Source organism: Protopterus annectens, chromosome 7.part0 (assembly GCF_019279795.1).
Source record: "Protopterus annectens isolate FY-2018-M chromosome 7.part0, PAN1.0, whole genome shotgun sequence".
Lineage (NCBI taxonomy): Eukaryota > Metazoa > Chordata > Ceratodontiformes > Protopteridae > Protopterus > Protopterus annectens.
In genome coordinates this window covers 242,835,735-242,858,814 of record NC_056739.1, presented here as the reverse complement: position 1 = coordinate 242,858,814, position 23,080 = coordinate 242,835,735, and the positions used below count along the sequence as shown (strand labels likewise).

Here is a 23,080-nt window from a genome sequence, read left to right as displayed (position 1 = left end):
GCATTTGTAAGATATGTATTATGTTTACAGAGCAGACCTAGTTTTTGATGGGTCTTTTTATGCACTGCTGAGTGTGCAGATCGAATTTGAGGTGGTCATCGATTATAATACCAAGTAGTTTGGTATGGAATTCAGATGAGATGATAGTATTATTCAGAGAGGAGACAGAGAAGGATGTTTTATGATGATGAAGAGAGGTAGGGAGAAAAAGAGGAATTTAGTTTTCTTAGGGTTCAGTAGTAGTTGATGAGAGGTGAACCATCTTTCGACAGAGTTGAGGGATTCTTGGGTGAGGGTATGAAGGTGTGTGATACTGTCAGAAAAGGAAATAATTGTGGAATCATTGGCATATTGAATGATGGTTGAGACAGAACAAAAAAAGTGGAGGTCATTAATAAAGACGTTGAAAAGTAGAGGACCAAGGATGGAGCCTTGAGGCACCCCAGTTTGTACTGGTAGAAAGGGAGAGAAGATGGATAGCCATTTCACAGCCTGGAATCTAATTGAGAGGTAGCTGGAGAACCATGATATAGTAGCGCTATAGAGGTTGGGAAAAGCAAGTTTGGATAATAGTAGTTCATGAGAAATGATATCAAAGGCTTTGGATAGATCAAGAAACAGGTAGGAAACTAATTAATTGTTGTCATGTGCTTTTGCGATAGAATTAATAAAGAATGTTAGAGCAGTAGCAGTACTGTGCTTTGCCAAATGCCATGTTGAGTGAGGATAAGGAGATTTTCTTGGAGAATATGATGAAGAAGTTGTTTGTGAATACATTTTCAAATATTTTGGATAGGGGATATCAGATGGAAATAGGTCTGAAATTAGAGGGGGTCTGTTGCTGTCCCTGTTGGGTTGTAGTTATAACTCCATCTTATTTCTCTTCCACTTTCTTCTCTTCAAACCGCTCCCATTGAAATAATTGTTCTGTATCTTTGATTCAAAATCATTCTCCTTTCTCTTGAGCAATCCTCTCTTTTTCTATTTCAGCAAACATCTGTATGCAGTCAGCATTGGCCTCTACTCCATTTTGCTTAGTTGCCTTGTTTACATGCTGCTCTGCCAGCCACCACTATGCTAGGAATGGAATGGATGCTTACACTCATCAGCCACATGTACTATGAGTGTCATAGCAAGTAGGGGAAGTTACCCAATGCCCAGGTAAAATTCCCCTAATAGTATAAATGGCACCTCACATCTAGCATGAAAATAGGCCACTAGCCAAGTGGGAGTAACCCAGTTAACAAAGGATAAATAATTAAAAAGACAATTGTCATAGCCATCTTGCACCATCAAATAAAAAATAAAATGGCATTCCAACAGTACAACCTATCTTTTTATAACACATAATGCTCTTTAACATACATTTAGTCTATTTAAAAGAACAGAGGCATACTGGTATATGAGGAAACATACTGTCTTGTATTATTTTAAAAAATGTTTAGTACTTTCATTTAAGATTATGGACATCTTGCCAATTGTAACACTAGCATTTCCTAATCCTCCACCTGTTTATGTTTAATGTCAGGATTCAGCCTACAACCCTCACAACTGACTTAAATTTGCTAGTATATTAATAGACTGTGCTGGTGCTTATATAAATATCAAGAGAAACTAATTCATATTTTTCACATGTAAAAACAAAGCACTGCTCTTATGCCTGGCACCCACAAGAATATTGAATCATTTCTTTCTATGGACCTACAGACTGGATTGATCATCAAAAGCTTTAAATATCCTATGCACATATGGAAATGTTATTTTCAGATTTCACAATGGAAACCTAGAGTAATTTGTGAACATGCTCAAAAAAAGTTTTCTTTCCCTTTACCTTTCTAGCAACAAAAACATCACCTAATCATCAAGGATATAGCCTTGACAATTAAAAAAAAGCAAAAATGGGAACACACAACACCTTTGACTCATACCTTGTCTTACTTAAAGTGTCAGAGCAACCCACGTGGCTTAACTTTTAATATGTGGGATATCTCACAGGGTTTAAGGATCTACTATGTAAATCATTCCCCACCAAATTCTTCCATTACACCGAGCATAGATTTCCAGTCTAGAGAGCGAGGTGTCTTCTTCTATTTGAAAATTCTATATCTAGATCTTTGAAGCCCTTCTTTATCATTCACTCTTTAAAATCCAGCACCAAGTACCTTGGATCATCTGAGACCTACCTTATAGAAAGCCCATTTGATCTGCATTAGTTATGTATGCCAAGCACTTCTGCAGCCTCAGTGCAAGACTCTAACAAAGGACTTTGCTTCCATACTGCTTAGTGATGCTAACTGTTACTTTGGTTCATAGGTATATTGGTAAACACTAGGCCATCAGTCAAAGAAACCACTTGAAGCCTACAGACTGCGATTACTAATACCTGCTCCTTCTATCCAACATGAGTGCCTTTTGCCCTCCATTGCTTTCTCTATCTTTGTTAAGGCTACAAATACTTCCTCTTTTGATGAACTAAATAAAAGTACTTGATCTTAGCTCTTGCTTCCTTATCTCTGTAGATCTTAATTCTGCAAAGAAGGTCATAATTCCTATGCACAAGTTTAGCACAAAATACAAAAAAGTTAACTTGTTTCAGAGTTTGTGATTCCTAAACTTTGATATACCTAGTGCCCCTCTTACTTACTCTTGTGACGGGGCCACCCTACTTATGCTAGCTTATCTTTGTATATAGTTACACTACCCACAGTATTATCCATAATGATGGGTAGCAATCATGACATACAAGAGGAGATACAGCCAATATGGCTCTGTACACTCATAGACTATGGAGAAAAACACTGTCTTTGTGATTTCTGATTCCCCATCTATTGATCCAAACTGCAGTTGAAGATGGCCAGGGAAGGGCCCTCCTTAATGTGAATAGGAAGTCTGTCAAAAAGAAGGGTTAGTCTCTGAAACACATCTCTCTCTCTCTCCATCATGTTTTGTTTGAAGAGCTAAGTTTAGATCCCTAGATCAGTGACCCATGTGCTGTCTGACTTATGGATGTGCTGCAGCTACATCAGGGATGGATTTTTGAGTGCTCTGTAGGTCAGGCATAGGTCATCCCTTAATAGTATGAAGGAGACAGAATAAAGGGATAGGGATTTTAGTCTATCCACATAGGACATGTTGGTTAAGCCCTGTATTTTTTGTGAGGAACCTCTGAGATTACTACAGCTGCTGTACGTGCCTAGTGAAGTACATGTTAAATGGCACATTGTACTCAATTATTGGTCTATTAAGGGATGGGTATAGTGGGGCTATAATTTCTTTGCATCTGGATGCCATACCTTTACTTATAAGTTAAGTCGCATTGCAAGACTTCCTCACCATTGTGGACACATGGTGGTCAAAGTTCAGGCTACTATCTATCTATGTAGTTAGATTTCATACCTCTGAGTCTACTCTTAGGGGTGTGCTATTGATGCTGTAATTTGCAAGACTTCCCAAGGGTAAGATAATGCATTTTTTCATGTTTAGTTTTAGGTCATGGTTCTGGTACCAATCATTTGTGTGATCTGGACCCTCCTGAAGGACATCTGCATCACTGGGGGATGCATTAATTGTCCCCAGCTTGCAGTCTTTGACAACCTTTGTCATACTAAGGTCTTTCACATCACCCTTGACTTCAGAGAAGTGTATTCTGAACAGGAGTGGTCCCAGCACTGAGCCTGTGGTATACCACTAGCAACTGGCCTCTTGTTGATCTGGATTCACCCACTTTAAACACATATATTCTGTTTGTGAGCAATTGGCTACCTGTCTGGTGATGTAAGGATTTATGCACAGTTTTCTGAGTTTATTTGTAATACCTGAGCAGTGAATTGTGTCAAATGACTTGGCCAGGTTGAGGTAGGCACTATATACTGTTTTACCCTCATCCACAGCAATAGTGCATTTCTCAACTAAATCTACAATATTCAGTAGGCATAACTCACCCATGACAAAATGAAATTGGGTCATGTCTAGTGCTGGAGATTTCCTGTGCCATTATTTATCAGGTCCATTATTATTATTATTGTTTCAATGGTATTCCATATAAGACTAGTCAAAGTTATGAATCTGTAAATTCCTGGGTCAGTAGGTGGTTCTCTCTTAATGAAGAGAATGAATGTTGCTGTCCTACACTCTGTCATAACAAATCCAGTCTGGGGGGCTGTGGTTACATAGAGATCCTCATGGGCATGATAAGTCCTGATTTAAACTGTTTAAGAGGCAACCTGAAATATTGGCAGGCCCCATTGAAGCCATGTTTTTAGCTTTAGGGAGAGTAGTGTCAACCTGTTCTTGGTGATAATTGGTAATTGAGTGGTGGAGGGTATTTCTTGGGAGAAAATTTCTTTTTTTCAGGTTCTAATATATGTGTTGCAGTAATTCTTACTATAAAAAGAGAAATTCAGTATCAATATTTGGCATTTTTATATTTCAGAAATGCACACTTACTCGTCTTCTTTGGCTAACCTAAGGAAGTGCTGCAAAGGAAGTATTACATGTTTATGAAACTGGAAATAAATCACTCTTAGTGACTGTAACAGTATAAGAAAACATGATTTCAAATTTTTTTATAAACAATGAGCACACAAGACTATTAAATGATGCAATAATGCACAAGTTACACACACTTCTATTATAATGTTTATATGGTACAATTATTTATTACTTTCAAGAAATAATTGAAGAAATTCTCATACAAACTTAGACCATAAGATGTGAAGATCAATGCTAAATTTTTCTATTTCTGTTAGATGTTTCCAAACATTACTGGTGCACATATGTGGGTTTTGGTGGCTGAGGTTTATTACTTGCAAGAGTTTAATTTGTGACTGACAATTTAACACTAAATGTTCTATAAAACAAAGCAACCCATAGGAAGGATTAAATAGTGAAAGCTACTGTTATGCAAAGACTCCAAATATTTTAAAAAGACTGAAAGAAAAAAGATTTAACTTCATATCCAATGTAAGTTTTGAAATGACACTTTCAATCTTATGACTTCACAACACATACCAGTGGAAAATTATTATTTATAAAAATGTGGGAAATCTAAGGCAAATATAATACAATTGTTGCTATTAAGGTAATGACCCACACTGCAAATAAGTGTTGTCACAAATACCCCTATATCAATGGCAAATGTAAATGTGCTGACATCATGGAGTAAAGCAGCTTCTGCAGAATAGAACTCTAGCATGGCAAATTGGTGAATAATGGCTTCTCAAACAGGCTTGCTGCATAACATTTCAAGGTGTTTTCCTTCATTTGCTCTAATATTATGACAGTGTGCAATTATTATTGCATGAAATCTGCAATTTTTATTCAACTGAATAAAAGCACTGTATGTTATGGAATTGAAAAATCACACTGTACAGCTGAACAAAGAATGAACAATGAATGAATGAATTAATATATAAATAAATAAATAAATAAGCAAAAAACAGGTACTCTGAGACAACAAACATAGTGTTCCCTTAGATTAAGTAAAATAATAGATCAGAAATATAATGCGTGTGGAAGTTAATACTTTTGAATAATTTGCAGACTTAGTTGAGGTATGAAGCGTATATATCTTGTATTTTGAATTTATTTTTTTGAAAATGCTGTAAGCAAATCAGACATTTGAAAGGAACATGCAAGTTACCATATTGGTGAGTTTACTAACATTTATATCAAAAACAAAATCCAGGTATGTTGCACTATACTTTACATTTCAGCTCTAAATAAATGTAAATACAATGACAATAACTTCTTCTCTAAGCTTTTCCTGGTTAGGGGTCACCACAGCAGATCACCTGTCCACTCACGATTGGCAGTGAAGCTTTACAGTGTCAAGTTGCCAGCCCAGTGCCCAACCCTCCACAGAAGGCACACACACACCTAGGGCCAATTCAGAGTGTCCAATCCACATACAGCATGTCTTTGGGATGAAACCAGAGCACCCTGAGGAAACCCACACTACAGGGAGGACATGCAGACTTTGCACAGAAGGCAGCCCAGCCAAGGATTGAACCTGAGAATCTCTTGCTGTGAGGTGGCAATGCTAACTGCTGCACCACTGTGGCCACCCAAATGCAATGACAATAACTAATCTTCCATATTCATGCAGCTATGGAGCATGATCTTATTATTGGAAGTTGTATTTCAGAAAATTAAAGTCTTGTTTGTAGGACTCAAAGTCTCATAAGAAAATGGTATGCTGAAAAATGTTCCTACCCAAAGTCACAACCCGTGTCACTATATTATTATATTGTGTAGAAAGTTCTCTCCCTAACAATAATATGATACCAATATAAAAAACAGCAAAGTATACGTTACAGATTTTATATTGTCTAATGAAATTTACTGTTGTTGTCTCTTATCTTTATGAACTAAAAATGTCTTCTTGTGAGAATTCCTTTTAGTGTGAGCTTCGTGTTGCAGATTCTTTAGTATTTAACTCTGGTCTTAGCATGATAATATAACACTTTGGGAAGAAAATGCAGCTCAGAAGCCCAAACCCTGAAGACAAGATGGCAAATAATTCCACAGCAACCAGATATTTTCCTTTGGTACTTAGGTATGCTGGTATAAAAGTCAGCCAAACACTAATAAATATTATCATACTGAATGTGATGAATTTTGCTTCATTATATCTGTCTGGTAATTTTCGCACTAAGAAAGCAACTATGAAGCACACACTTGCCAAAATCCCAAGATATCCCAGCATGCAATAAAACATGGTGACTGACCCTTCATTGCATTCAATTATTATTTTGTCATTGTACAGATTTGTTTTTTCTTCTGAGAAAGGTGATGAAAATGTGGCCCATACAGTGCATATCATAACCTGTACAGTCATACAGCAAAGTCCAAGAAAAACTGGTGTCTTGGTTCCAAGCCACTTCTGCTGGTATCCTCCTGGCCTTCTTACACTGAATGCAATAAACACAATAATTGTTTTTGCTAGAATGGAAGAGATACAAACAGAAAATATTATACCAAATACAGATTGTCTTAATATGCAGCTTATATCATTAGGTTTTCCAATGAATATTAAGGAGCAGAGGAAGCACATAATGAGTGCTATGAGGAGGAAGTAGCTGAGATTACAGTTGTTTGCTTTCACTACTGGCGTGTCCTGATACCTAATAAATATCCAAAGTATGCATGCAGGAAAGATAGCAAATGCAATGGAGAAGGCAGCCAGAACTGATCCCAAAGAATCCTCGAAGGACAGGTACTCTACTTGCTTTAGGATACAGATTAACCTTTTCTCGTCTGACCACGAGTCTTCTGGACACTTTTTGCAGTCAGTGGCATCTGAAAAATATTACAGCGAGAAAAGAAAATGAATGAATTTGGAAAAATGAAAATAGCGTTCTGAAGCTGATTTTGTTTATCTCTATTGCATAACGACAAATTAGTACACAAATATGAAAAGCTTGTTTATATTACATAGTTTTTTTTAATCATTTCCAGTTAATGACCTTAGTTCCACTCTATTATTTCTCTCTTTTTTTTCATTTTCCCCATAATCCATTGCAAGTATCTTGCTCTTCCTTTTAACAAAATATATCTCAAATGTACTTGCAGCTCTCTAGTTATAGATTGTTTAACCTTTTTTATGATTGCAATCTTACATAAGCCCCACAAAAATTGCTTTCTCACTCACATCTCTTTAGTCTGTATTTTACCTGTTTGTTGATGGGGTAAAGAGACTGGACAAATTTTCTCTTTTTACGGGTGACCCTGGGGCAGTGCTGGGTTAACTGACTTGGTTAGACTCATGCAGCAGGTAAATGAAGGTCGAAGAAATCAAACCTTGAACCTTGCATACTTGAAGCAGCTCTTTAACACCTTGACACTTCATTCCTGTGCACCGGTTTGCCATACAGATCTACTGTGATGTAAACAATGTGCCACAACTCTATCCCTTTATATTTTCAGAAATGTTGGCTTATTTTAGTATATTTTCCATATTTTTATTATGAAACAGAATAGTAATGCACATGTTTTAATTTAAACAGGAATAAACAAACAAGAATCAATCAATAGAGGGTGAGCAAAAATAATGGATCCAGGACATGTAACCACATATGCCAAGTATTGTTATGCTTGTTTAGGTAAATTCAGTAGCACCAACTAGCCCCCCCCCCCCCATGGTCACTAGATAGAAATATACTTTACAATAGAAGGAGAAATCTGCTTTAATAACCTTTTGAGGCCAGAAACTGTCATTACAATGAGAATATAAAATACCTCACCAAGAATCTGAAGACAGCTATTAAAACCAGAAAAGCATATAATGAAAGAGGACTTACTTCTGAGGCTAAGAATAATTATGAGTTATTCAACTCCATTAGCTAAGAAATAATTCACATCAGTGCTCAACCTGTATCTGTAATGGCAATGTACATTCAAATCCTAATGGCATTGCCAACATACAGAATAACATGTCTGCTGAAAATTAATCCTTGAAACTATCATCCCCATCATATACACACTGGAGTCACACACCCATTTCATCCAAGGACCATATCATTAAAACTCCTCTGCAAGCCAAAACTTTTTCATTGGGTACTGGCAACATTTTTGGTTTCTTATAAAATGTATCAAGCTGATCCCCTCTTTAAGTTCTTCAGCCTAATCCTTACCACAGTGTATGTTCCTGATCAACAGCACATTGTGGTAGTGATGCCTATTCATAAGTACTGCCACACCAATAACTCAGACAACTATAGGCCTACGTAAGCTTAAGAAGTCTTAACTGCAAAGCCACAGAATGCATTGTCGCTGACCTCATAAACCAGGATTCTAAGAATTTAGGCAAGCCTGACCCACAGCAATTTAGATTTGACAAAAGAAGTTCCTCAGTCTTGTGAACTTCCTTGAAAACGTCCTGCAGGTTAGGGACAGTGACACTGTTCATGCTAACTATCTTGAACTAGCAAAAGCAGTTGATACAGTATCACATGGTGGGATTATAAATATGAGAAAAGCCTTATGTGGTAAGATCATTTCCAAACTCACTCATGGACAGAACATATGCTGTGAGGGTCACTGATGCCTCCTCAGTTGAGGAAAACATGACCAGAGACATTTCTTAGGGGGTCTGTATTGGGACCCCTCTTTTTTGATAATTATTTCTAGGATCTCAACTCTGACAACAGGGACCTATACCAAACTATGTTTGCTGATGATTGCTAGATGAGTGTAATTGTCAAATCAATAATGTCTCAAATTCCGTTTAGTGCAGCTATTAAACATTAGCACATGGCGAAAGGAGAAAAGGCTCAAACTAAGTGCTAAGAAATGAAATAGCATTTCTTTCACAAAACAACAAATTGCCACCACCTACTTCACCTATGGTACACTACTTTACAATGAGTCTGTTATCACAGTCCTGGGCACCTGGGTAAAAGGAAACATCTTACTGGATCCACATTTTATGACCATAACCACTAATTCCTCCTATTTATAATAGTTAATCACGAGAGCATTTTTAAAAAACAAAGTAAGTTATTGATACCCTGCACATTGTTCTGGTTAGAACCATTATAGAATAGAAGGTACACTTGGAATGTATCTCACTAGAAATATATCTATATCTATATCTATATATCTAGCTATATAAATAAATATAAAAATATATATAGATACATACATACATACACATACACACACACACACACACACACACACACACACACACACACACACACACACACACACACACACACACACATATATATATATATATACAGTTCCCCTTCACAAGATCGAATGGATGGAAGCTCGAAACTCATAATCTCGAAACCAGAATCTAGAACTTCCATTAACTCAAAATTGTGAAAGGGAGCCTTAGGTTTAAAAAAATAAAAAGTTAACTTACCTTATTGCAGGGGCCAGGTCCCCCTGTACCCTAGCAGTTTAAATGTGAATGTTCCATGACCGCACTATAGCAGAGGAATGGAAAATCTTCTGTTTTGCGCTTACGCATATAGCGCGGAATGGGAGATTTCCCTTTCCTTCACTATAGTGCAATTTCGGAGTAGGTATATTTAAGTAGGGGGTGCGTGGGGGTTGCAGGTGGGCAAAGCCCCCCTGCAAAAACATTTGAAAGGTGTTAATTTTTTTTTGTCCCTTTCATATGTTTGTGTTTCTTTAAATTCGAGATTCTGGTTTCGATTTTATGACTTTCGAGTTTAGAGAAATTCGATCATATGAAGGGGATCCATATATATATATATATATATATATATATATATATATATATATATATATATATATATATATACACACTTGTAAACTTGAAAGACTACAGAAGTTCCTAACAAAAAGAATATTGTGATAAAAAACCTTAGCTACCAAGAAGGACTGAAGCCACTCTCCATGTACTAAGTGTCATTAAAAATCTTTAGGGCAGAGCTATTCTTTGCTTTCAATGGCCCTTTATTGGAGATCTTCTTTATCTCAGTGTGTTGCATAGTACAGCCAACCCTAGAACAATTTTTTTAGAAGCTTTATTATGTATCAAAATTAGTGCTGTCATAATAAGCCTTACTTGTGTCTTTATATTAAAGAGAATTGCTTTTCTATGGCAAAGATCTGAAGCAGTTTTACAATGGAAACTCTCACTTTGCTAGAGGCATAGCTAGCTCAGTTAGCCCTCTCTGCTGGTCTCATGAACTAGTGCCTCATCTTCTCATCTTCCTACAGAGTAATTCAATCAAGTGTACTTGGTCAAATCCACACCCCCAGCTATTCAACTTGAAGAACAAAAAAAAAGGCAAATGTTACCCACCATCATATGCACTATCTTCAAGATGTTCTACCTCAGCAGATTCTGTCCATCAATGATGCACATTTGTTTAAACAGTCCCCAAAGGTATATTTCACCAAACATAGGCTTTGCTCATGTTCTCCACCAGGCTAATTAATTTACCCCTTACTGTCTAACTTCCTTCTCTCCAACAGTTATTGTCAATATTTCTTGGCAGCTGAACCTTCTTAGCTTCAGTTTGTGATATTTTTATCCTGAAAAAAAAAAAAAATATATATATATATATATATATATATATATATATATTTATATATATATATATATATATATATTGTCTGTATGAATAGTATAAGCTTATTATACTATCATTGTTATATGCTTTTAGATACAATGTCAAGGAACTTGTGTTTGAACTCCTATTGTAATTGTGATATGTACAAATGTATAATTATGTAATCTTCTTTGGAGCTTTTCTACCCAGCTCTCTGCTGAAAATGGGCCTCTGGGCCAGTCAGGCACTGTCTAGTTATCAAATGTAAATAAATAAAATAAATAAATAACATGTATACATTGTATTCAAGGGATGCTTATTTGTAATTTATCTCCACATAAATAGCATGGCCTCAGCAATGAACTCTATAAGACACATTGACATATTATATCCATTTATGTTACTGGGTACTTACCTCAATGCTATGTATCCCAGCATCTAATATGTGGCCTTAGGAATGATCTCTCCAAGACATGTTGACAAACTATATCCTCCTGTGTTATATATCTCAGCATTTGATATGCTTTTGTATTGTTTTTTTTTTTGTTGTGCTATAATGAATGACTCAAATTGTTGCCATTAGCTACAATCATTAACTAAGACTGAAATACAAAAGACAGATGTACACCTAAGGCATTATAAAAAGCATGTCACAGATGGTACTAAAATTTCAGGGATGCAACAACGCAACAAAATGCATAGGATGCAGACAAGTGAAAAGTAGATCCATATCTATATTAAACAAGAAGAAATACTTAAGTCATTCAATGCATTACTATCTGTAATAGAAAATATGAAAAAAAAAGTCACGCGATGTAGCAAATGATGGCGAGGAGCAAAAGATATAGATATAAATCCAAAGATAATACTGAACACAAGATATAGATATAAATCCAAAGATAATCCTGAACACAAGATATCGATATAAATCCAAAGATAATCCTGAACACAAGATATCAATATAAATCCAAAGATAATCCTGAACACAAGATATCGATATAAATCCAAAGATAATCCTGAACACAAGATATAGATATAAATCCAAAGATCATCCTGAACACAAGATACAGATATAAATCCAAAGATCATCCTGAACACAAGATATCGATATAAATCCAAAAATATTCCTGAACACAAGTTATCAATATAAATCCAAAGATAATCCTGAACACAAGATATCGATATAAATCCAAAGATAATCCTGAACACAAGATATATATATAAATCCAAAGATAATCCTGAACACAAGATATCGATATAAATCCAAAGATAATCCTGAACACAAGATATCGATATAAATCCAAAGGTCATCCTGAACACAAGATATAGATATAAATCCAAAGATAATCCTGAACACAAGATATCGATATAAATCCAAAGATAATCCTGAACACAAGATATCGATATAAATCCAAAGGTCATCCTGAACACAAGATATAGATATAAATCCAAAGATAATCCTAAACAAAAGATATAGATATAAATCCAAAGATAATCCTGAACACAAGATATAGATATAAATCCAAAGATAATCCTGAACACAAGATATAGATATAAATCCAAAGATAATCCTGAACACAAGATATAGATATAAATCCAAAGATAATCCTGAACACAAGATATAGATATAAATCCAAAGATAATCCTGAACACAAGATATAGATATAAATCCAAAGATAATCCTGAACACAAGATATAGATATAAATCCAAAGATAATCCTGAACACAAGATATAGATATAAATCCAAAGATAATCCTGAACACAAGATATAGATATAAATCCAAAGATAATCCTGAACACAAGATATAGATATAAATCCAAAGATAATCCTGAACACAAGATATAGATATAAATCCAAAGATAATCCTGAACACAAGATATAGATATAAATCCCAAGATAATCCTGAACACAAGATATAGATATAAATCCAAAGATAATCCTGAACACAAGCTATAGATATAAATCCCAAGGTAATCCTGAACACAAGATATAGATATACCCCCGGATTCATGAAGCTTGGCGCAAGGCCAATGTAAGGCCTGCGCCGGCCGTGTGGCATATAAATGGTGTAGTAGCACCATATGCATATTAATGAAGGTGCGCCGCTACCACATCCACGTGCATAGGACACGTGCACGAGTGCATGGGGCGTTACTAAGATGCGACCGGAGGCATGTCAATGTCGGCTGGCAATGAGCAACCTAAACTGCTGAATATTATAGCCTGCCTGCAATAGTAATCACACCTATCAGTGTCCGTGGATAATGAAACGTATGCAAAGCATGCAAGACAGTCCCCGGCCACACAAAATGGAGAACCAAACAGAAATGCACGCAACATACGATAATATTCCGTCCATGGAACAAATGATATTTAAAATCGTGCGTCCGTAATGTACTGCACTGTCAGAAGTTATACCCAGTGGAAGTGAAGCGCATCATGTCAGTGTGCTGCCAATACACATGTCTAGCCCCATGGGTATGGTCACCAGCAGTTCCACAGTGGTAGTGATAGTACACAGCAGGGCAGTTGTGACTATATAACAACCATAAAGAAACCTGACAGTCCAAATTGTATACCAAACACACACAGACATATGTATTTTAAAATGTGCTATACACATGAACAGGAACGTAACCGTCACATACACATAGGATGCTAGACGCGGAACCAGGATATCCAAAACTAGAACCCATGCATGCATATGCAATACGCAACAACCCCAGTATAGCACATAACCCACACCCATGTCCGAATGTCCACCAAATCCAGCTACCAGCCTTGCGCATCCGTACACCTGCACATAGCGAGTATTCCCCATATGTAGTAGGAAGTATCGTCCTAGGCAGTGTCCGGATTGCAAATATGTATCCCACGAATGTAAACATCCCATCACAGGTACGTATATCCAAATGCCCTCACGTTAATGTTACGGCAAAATGTGTGTACATCCCACGTGGGATAAGTATCCTGTTGAAACCTCAGAGTTGTTTACATGCCACGGTGTCCATTACTGTACACATCTGGACAAAACATGTATGTGTAGTCATGGTACTGTTCAGTTTCTACACAGACATGCAATTCATACTACGCAGGATGGAACAGCTGTCCACCATGCAGGTCACTCCACTAGGGTTGCCACCTGTTCAGATGGCCAAGGTGGGACATCCCTTGTAGAAATGTGAGAATTTGCAGGATAAAATATACCCCCGGCCAGTGCAAAGGACAGAATTACACGTGTATGCCAAGATAAAAGCTCATGCCATAGCATTTGAATAGCTTATGCTATCCCAAATAATAGTTATGTGTACCAGATACAAAATACCTGTATCATGCAACTAGTCCAGAAAATAAGAAATATATTATTGTCTTAAAATCATAGGACATTTGCCATGTCTTAGGTGTCGTCGCAGGACACAACTGTCCAAAGTGGGACCTCCCCTCGCAAAGAGGAACGAGTGGTAACCCTACACCCCACCGAATTATCGACAGTGTATATTCAACTCAATCACATACCGACATCACCTCTCAACCTATTACAGCAACAAAACCTGGACAAAGCCCAAAAGGATGGGAGGACAAATAGGGACAGATGTAATTACTGCTCCCACAAGCTTCGAAAGTTCACTGAATAATAGTATGTACATAAGCAGGAAATGTTGTGAAGGATGTGGGGTAGTCCCCAGTATTACAGAGGTCCGTACAAATATACTGTAACAAACCATCACATATGTTGACTGTACTACTGCATACCCGTAGTTAATTCATAGTTATGTCATGTGCAAAATAATAACCCCCGTATGAATGAATACAGGAAATAGTCAAATGTGAATGGGAACACCACTCACCATGGATTATGTATCGTAACCACCCCCACCCATATTATGTATTGCCAACATCATAAGCTGCGGACAGGTGCCCAAACACCTGTGTCTGTAAACAGATTAAATGTTCAAAATATACAATCCCTGTCCATGTGCTTTGTCTGACATTTGAACACGGTCAGGGCAGTTCCGTTCACCAGTCGGACAAGCCTAAACCCAGATCACCACATGAACACCCTGACAATTAAAGACCTGTATGTGTCAGGAATATAAGCCTTTGGGTTCTGAATATCCCTGCAGTGATGAAATATGCAGCTTGGGTCCAGAGCAGTAGGGAATAGGGAATGTGTAACATGTAATACCGCATTCTTCCCAGCAGGAGAATGGATGCCTGTGACGTAAGTAAAGCGGAGAGGCATATGTTAATGTAGCTATGTACTATGGGTATGCATATAAATGAGTCAGAACACCAAACATATACTGGTTACAGCATCCGGCCAACGTGAATGCAGTCCCGGTTGAACAACGACTACAGCACATATAATGTGAAAGTGTAATAAATGCGTCTGTGCTGTACAGACAGTTAAATATGTAAAGGTGAATGTGTGTTTCGCAAACGTCCGTTAACGGGATTACAGATAAGTACTGGTACTGTCACAAGTAATAAAGCCCACGTAAGCACAAAGACTTAGTAAACATATGTAACCCACAATAAGGATATATATGCGCGCCCGCGCGTAACCTACAATAAGGAAATGCAAGTGCGCCTGTGCGTGTGTGATCCGCTCACAGCATAGTAAATGAATGCTGTTTCCCCCACGTTAGTTATACATGGCTCAAACCCGTTAACCTCGTAAAGTATGAAACCGGACGAAGCCATGCAAACTACTGGTACATATAGGGACAAACCCCAGATATGTGCCAGAACAAACATAGAAAGTGGATAGAATAACGGGTGTGTCAGTAGCATGGATTCTCTGAAGGGTAAGCAGTCGTAACCTGAACTGCTTGCCAGAAATCCCCACCGTAAGTTTCAGATGAAATGCCACTACATTGCCAGATAGACACAGGTTTATGTAAAACACAGCGAAAATAAAGGGGCAAGCAGCTGTACACTCAGCGACAATCTGTATAGTGGAAAGGTATGGTATGGATATAGATATATGTGTATACACATAATCCACAGATGTAAACCAAAGCAAGTTATGAAATGAGGATTGTACATGTATATATGTATACACAACAGACTTATGTCCCGTAGATATGACATATGTACATAAATAGGCGACGTTACATCTAATATGGGTAGACAAACAGACATGCAGGAAAGGTGAATAAACCACAGCATTCAAAAACATCGGCCAGAAGGTGACAGTCCAGCAAGTTCTACACTTTAAACATGCAGATAGGTGTCCATTGCAGGACTCCATAAATTGGAATATGTAGTGTCAACCGACATTGACGCAAAAGAAGTGATCTCAGCAAATACGAAATAGCTGTACATGCAACAGTATCAGGTGCAAGGGTGATGACACATGTGTCGATAGAATGTATGACGTACGAACTGATATCCGGAGAGTGGGGAGTGCATACAAGTGTCTCCACACTTCAGTAACGCACACATTAAAAATGTGTAATGGATACTGTAGAGGGTTGTCAGGTATGGGAATCATGGGTATGCAGATATGGGCATAGGTGTTGTTTGGCAGGGATTTTGTAGGCCCGCCCCGCGGGAGTGATGTGGGTATAGCACACGCCTATATCCCCAATAATGGGGCAAACCATCCACTGGATATTGCGGAAACCATTTTGGCAATATGTAGGGCCCTGTATCAGTGTCATGTAGGCGATAATCATGGATGGACATGCGTACGACCAAGATGGTACCCATAACTGGCAAACTGTCAGAATAACACAGCTGCACTAAGGCATAGTACATGAAATACAAATAGGGTCTATATTAGATATACCCCAGACAAAGTCAGAATGTTGTGAGAATACTGGCATACCCATGAATATGGATGTTATGAGTGTTACTAATCATGGAATAGAAATGTCAGTCACTATTATCTACCGCACAGTCCGTAATGCCTTGCCAGCAATTTACCAGAAAGGCACATCACTATGACAAATGTAACAAGGTCAAACGTCAGGGTGTTTACCCATAATGTGTACAGGTTAGGGGTATGAAGGTAACCTGTCCAGAATACATGTACAGAACTAGTGATACTAGGTGGACAGGTGAGAAGAAAGCCATCAGGACAAATGAGAAAACATGTACAAGTAACACGCATGTACACCGACAAATGTGAATGACAACGTATGCCCTGTGAATGTCAATGTGGAAGGTTTATAGACACAAATGTAATGTGTCCCTCAGGGTGTCATGCAGTGTCACCGTAACAATGTCCAGTCCCCCAGACACGTACGTGAGCTCTGCCACTGACGGAAAGCGCAAACACAGGCACACACATATGGCACATGATAGAGCAATTAGTGTGGATAAGCAGCTGTTGGCCTGTGTGAGGAATACAACTGTCTGGGTAGGTGTGTCCTGCAATACAAATGTAATGGCATGTGGCCTGTGATGCCACCATACAGTGTGTGTATTGGTGTCAGAAAGTTGATATTTTGTTACAGACACATACTCCGCAACTGTACAGATTTACGATGAATGTGCAGAGTTCTGCCTCATATGTTGGGTGTGTTCCACGTAACAGTAACATTCTGGTACTTCCATGATAACTGAAGACATGAAATGATGACAAACATGTGCGTAGGACACCAAATCCGACAGAAAAGCCATACTGATGCAAAACCTATTATTGTGTCAACTATTTACGTTTGTAAGAGCAACATGTCAATACTGCCCCTATGTGTCCCACTATCAGATAAGGCCTTGTCCAGCAACTTGCTCTAGGAGGTGGAATGGTATGAACAGAAACAGATACATGTGTGAGGAAACAGCAATATCGACTGCAAGATAACGCTGAAGGTATGACATGCGCTGCAGTAGGACGTGCAGTACTGTCCGCAGGTATGTGCTGACATTGCAAATGACACAGCAGTCTACATGAAGAACCTTTAGGGCTGTCACCTTTACAAATGATGATACTGGGACATACCCACAGCCATGCACACAGCACAAATAGACATGCACACATCAAAACTAGGCCATGATACATGAAGCCTCCGGCGTGTACGAGTACAGTGGGAGTACAGCAAGGATAGATGTCTGCCAAGATATACAGCAAATGCCTGTAAGGGCATGTAACACCGCCCGTAACACGGACGTTGCATGGACAATGTTGGGAGTTGCAACATACCCCATTGATATGTGAAAGCTATGCAAATATGCGATACATAAAACAGTCAGCTGCCTACGCAAGAGCAGGGTTATGGGCAGAAAATATATAGATATATATATATATATATATATATATATAGAGAGAGAGAGAGAGAGATACAGACATACACATGTGGCAGGGCTGGTAATTGAACCTACACATGACTACCCTATCACACTACAGCATGATGCATTTACAGAACATGCTACCGAGACTACTAAACACAGCAGACACACAGGCATTCTACTAGGTGTGTGTCAACATCCGCAAAGACAAAGATGGCAGCAGGATACGTCTGTATTGCAAAGCGTCTAAAAGCATAACCTGAGTCCCCAAGCGGATGGGAGCATGCACACATACAAACACACACACATCTGGCAGGCCTGGGAATCGAACCTACACCTAACTACCCTATCACACTACAGCATGACGTATTTACAGACCGTGCTACCGAGACTACTGAACACAGCACTCCCAGAGGCATACTTCTAGGTGGATGACATCATCCGCAAAGACAAAGATGCCGATAGGGAATGTATGTGTTGTGAGGCATCTAAAAGCATTACTGTGTCCCCAGGCAGCTGGAAACACATGCACACACACACTTGGAAGGGCCGGGAGTTGAACACACATGTACCTACTCTAACACACTAGAGCATTACGCATTTACAGAACATGCTACCAAAATTACTGAACACAGCACTCTCAGAGGCATACCTCTAGGTGGGTGACATCATCTGCAAAGGCAAAGACGCCGATAGGGAATGTATGTGTTGTGAGGCATCTAAAAGCATTACTGTGTCCCCAGGCAGCTGTAAACACATGCACACACACTTGGAAGGGCCGGGAGTTGAACAAACACCTACCTACTCTAACACACTACAGCATTACGCATTTACAGAACGCTCTACCGAGATTGCTGAACACAGCACTCTCAGAGGCATACTTCTAGGTGGGTGACATCATACACAAAGGCAAAGACGCTGATAGGGAATGTATGTGTTGTGAGGCATCTAAAAGCATTACTGTGTCCCCAGGCAGCTGGAAACACACACACACACACACACACACACACACACACACACGCTTGGAAGGGCCGGGAGTTGAACACAAACCTACCTACTCTAACACACTACAGCATTACGCATTTACAGAATGTGCTACCAAGATTACTGAACACAGCACTCTCAGAGGCATACTTCTAGGTGGGTGACATCATCTGCAAAGGCAAAGACGCCGATAGGGAATGTATGCGTTGTGAGGCATCTAAAAGCATTACTGTGTCCTCAGGCAGCTGGAAACACACGCACACTTGGAAGGGCCAGGAGTTGAACACACACCTACCTACTCTAACACACTACAGCATTATGCATTTACAGAACACGCTACCGAGATTACTGAACACAGCACTCTCAGAGGCATACTTCTAGGTGGGTGACATCATCCGCAAAGGCAAAGACGCCGATAGGGAATGTATGTGTTGTGAGGCATCTAAAAGCATTACTGTGTCCCCAGGCAGCTGGAAACACACGCACACACACACGCACACTTGGAAGGGCCAGGATTTGAACACACACCTACCTACTCTAACACACTACAGCATTACGCATTTACAGAATGCACTATCGAGATTACCGAACACAGCACTCTCAGAGGCATACTTCTAGGTGGGTGACATCATCCGCAAAGGCAAAGATGCCGACAGGGAATGTTTAGAGAGTGAGCGGTCTGAAAACATGTTACCGTCCCAAGGTAGACGTACACAAACACGCCAGTGCTGTCAACGGGCCAACTAAATATCTACGGAGCACAACAAACACTGAATAGACATGGGATGTGCCACAGACAGTAAACCCTTCGAGAGAGCAACAAGTGTGTTCAATGTAGGCATCCATCGTGACATTGAAATTGGACATCTGGTGCCTGGATGACCACCATAGCAATACATGATGTCATTGGCCATGCCCACACGCTTAGTATCACACGTCTGTTTGGAATGTATTGTGTGTCCATCTACACAACGGCATACTGGGCATGCTCACACACATAGCTGTTGCAAAGGGCCATCTTGCATGCACACGGAGTCTAATCACAGAGGGGCGCAGTGTGGAATGTACTGTGTGTCCATCTACACAACGGCGTACTGGACATGCTCACACACTCAGCTGTTGCAAAGGGCCATCTTGCATGCACACAGAGCCTAATCACGGAGGGGCGCAGTGTGGAATGTACTGTGTGTCCATCTACACAACGTCGTACTGGGCATGCTCACACACTTAGCTGTTGCAAAGGGCCATCTTGCATGCACACGGAGTCTAATCATGGAGGGGCACAGTGTGGAAAGTACCATGTGTCCATCTACACAACGGCGTACTGGGCATGCTCACACACTTAGCTGTTGCAAAGGGCCATCTTGCATGTACACGGAGTCTAATCACTGAGGGGAGCAGTGTGGAATGTACTGTGTGTCCATCTACACAACAGCGTACTGGGCATGCTCACACACTTAGCTGTTGCAAAGGGCCATCTTGCATGCACATGGAGTCTAATCACGGAGGGGCACAGTGTAGAATGTATTGTGTGTCCATCTACACAACGGCGTACTGGGCATGCTCACACACTTAGCTGTTGCAAAGGGCCATCTTGCATGCACATGGAGTCTAATCACGGAAGGGCGCAGTGTGGAATGTGCTGTGTGTCCATCTACACAACGGCGTACTGGGCATGCTCACACACTTAGCTGTTGCAAAGGGCCATCTTGCATGCACACAGAGCCTAATCACGGAGGGGCGCAGTGTGGAATGTACTGTGTGTCCATCTACACAACGGCGTACTGGGCATGCTCACACACTTAGCTGTTGCAAAGGGCCATCTTGCATGCACACGGAGTCTAATCATGGAGGGGCGCAGTGTGGAAAGTACCGTGTGTCCATCTACACAACGGCGTACTGGGCATGCTCACACACTTAGCTGTTGCAAAGGGCCATCTTGCATGTACACGGAGTCTAATCACGGAGGGGAGCAGTGTGGAATGTACTGTGTGTCCATCTACACAACAGCGTACTGGGCATGCTCACACAGCTGTTGCAAAGGGCCATCTTGCATGCACATGGAGTCTAATCACGGAGGGGCACAGTGTGGAATGTATTGTGTGTCCATCTACACAACGGCGTACTGGGCATGCTCACACACTTAGCTGTTGCAAAGGGCCATCTTGCATGCACATGGAGTCTAATCACGGAGGGGCGCAGTGTGGAATGTGCTGTGTGTCCATCTACACAACGGCATACTGGGCATGCTCACACACTTAGCTGTTGCAAAGGGCCATCTTGCATGCACATGGAGTCTAATCACGGAGGGGCACAGTGTGGAATGTATTGTGTGTCCATCTACACAACGGCGTACTGGGCATGCTCACATACTTAGCAGTTGCAAAGGGCAATCTTGCATGCAGATGGAGTGTACACACAGAAGGGCACAGTAAGCTATAACTGCCCTCACGCACAGGGCGGTCACACATGCAGTGACCTGTACACACACAGCTGCCATCACAGCTGTCACAGGTGCAGGTCACACACGTCCACACTGCAGTGTACACTGTAGCTGTCAAGTCAGCACCATGTCGTTGGTGAAGCACTACAAAGCCTTACGGTCTCACAACACCATGTTGCACATGACCACTGGGCTGTAGAGTGGTGTACACCAGCTGTGCAGAGTACACATGTACCAACAGGGATCCAACAGGTGTTATGCATTGCTACAATGCCAGTATACATGAACAGGTCGGCTCATGACATACCATGGCCCTTACACAGCTGTGACACCTGAGTGTTGCTGTACACCAATGAACACACGTCTGGGTCCATCGTACATGTGATTGTGTGGATGTGTGCATGGACTGCTCACACAACACATACATACATGGCCTTTGATGTACCTCGTGCATAACAATGGCCCAATCAATGCTACACATGAGAATTGAAGGTGGGCCCATGTCTGTTGAATGCTCACACTACAGGGGGTAGCAGTGTTGACTGGGACACATACCCCTGTACTGGTCGCCTGTGACACCCGTGATATCATACCGCAGTCCATGTGTCATGTATGTCAACACACATGTCCAACAATAGCAATGCATACAAACATGGCAACAGGAGACACATGTGACATCTGTACTGTGTATGCAGCAAACATGCATGTGCAGTGGCCGATGTCCGTAGCATAGTTGCACCTACCTACGACATGCAGACGCAATGCAGACCCATCCTTGACATCTGTATACGGTGACATACAAACAGCACGTATGGAGGGATGTGTGTATGTAACGTGGTGTCTAGATGTATGTGTGCAGGGGGTGGCTCACAGTTGTGTCACACACCATCCTATCATGCCATGTGCTAACTGTACGCTATGTCACTGTTACGTGACGGTGCTGACATAATGCAGACACAGTGGTCAGGTGTTAACAACTATATGTCATATGGCACCTGTAACACCTACAACCTCCCATGTGTATATAGCAGCACATTTTCCAGATATAGCGTTGGTACACATAATGCAATCAATACCGCTGCATGTCCAGCAAACGTGTCATCATATGGCTGGTGTATCATTCCCAGCACTGCCATGTGTGTCCGAATGTGTGACCAGGGTTGCCACATATCGCAGGGAATATGTCCCAGTTGCTACACATCCCTGTACACCATTGTAGAGAACTGTACATACGTCAGTGTGGGAAGCATGACGTCGCGGTGATGTGCATCACACACATTGGCTGTCCGTATACACATGTGTGGTCACCACAGTGTGTGTGTCTGTATGTATGTCTGGTGCTTGGTGTGAGTGTGTATGCTAATATACGGTGGGAAATTATC

At 40.2% G+C, this 23,080-nt stretch overlaps 1 pseudogene; it reads right to left on the bottom strand.

Moving 5' to 3' along the window:
• Nucleotides 1-6,397: 6,397 nt before the first annotated feature.
• LOC122805925 overlaps nucleotides 6,398-23,080 on the bottom strand; it is a 61,605-nt pseudogene continuing 44,922 nt past the window's right edge.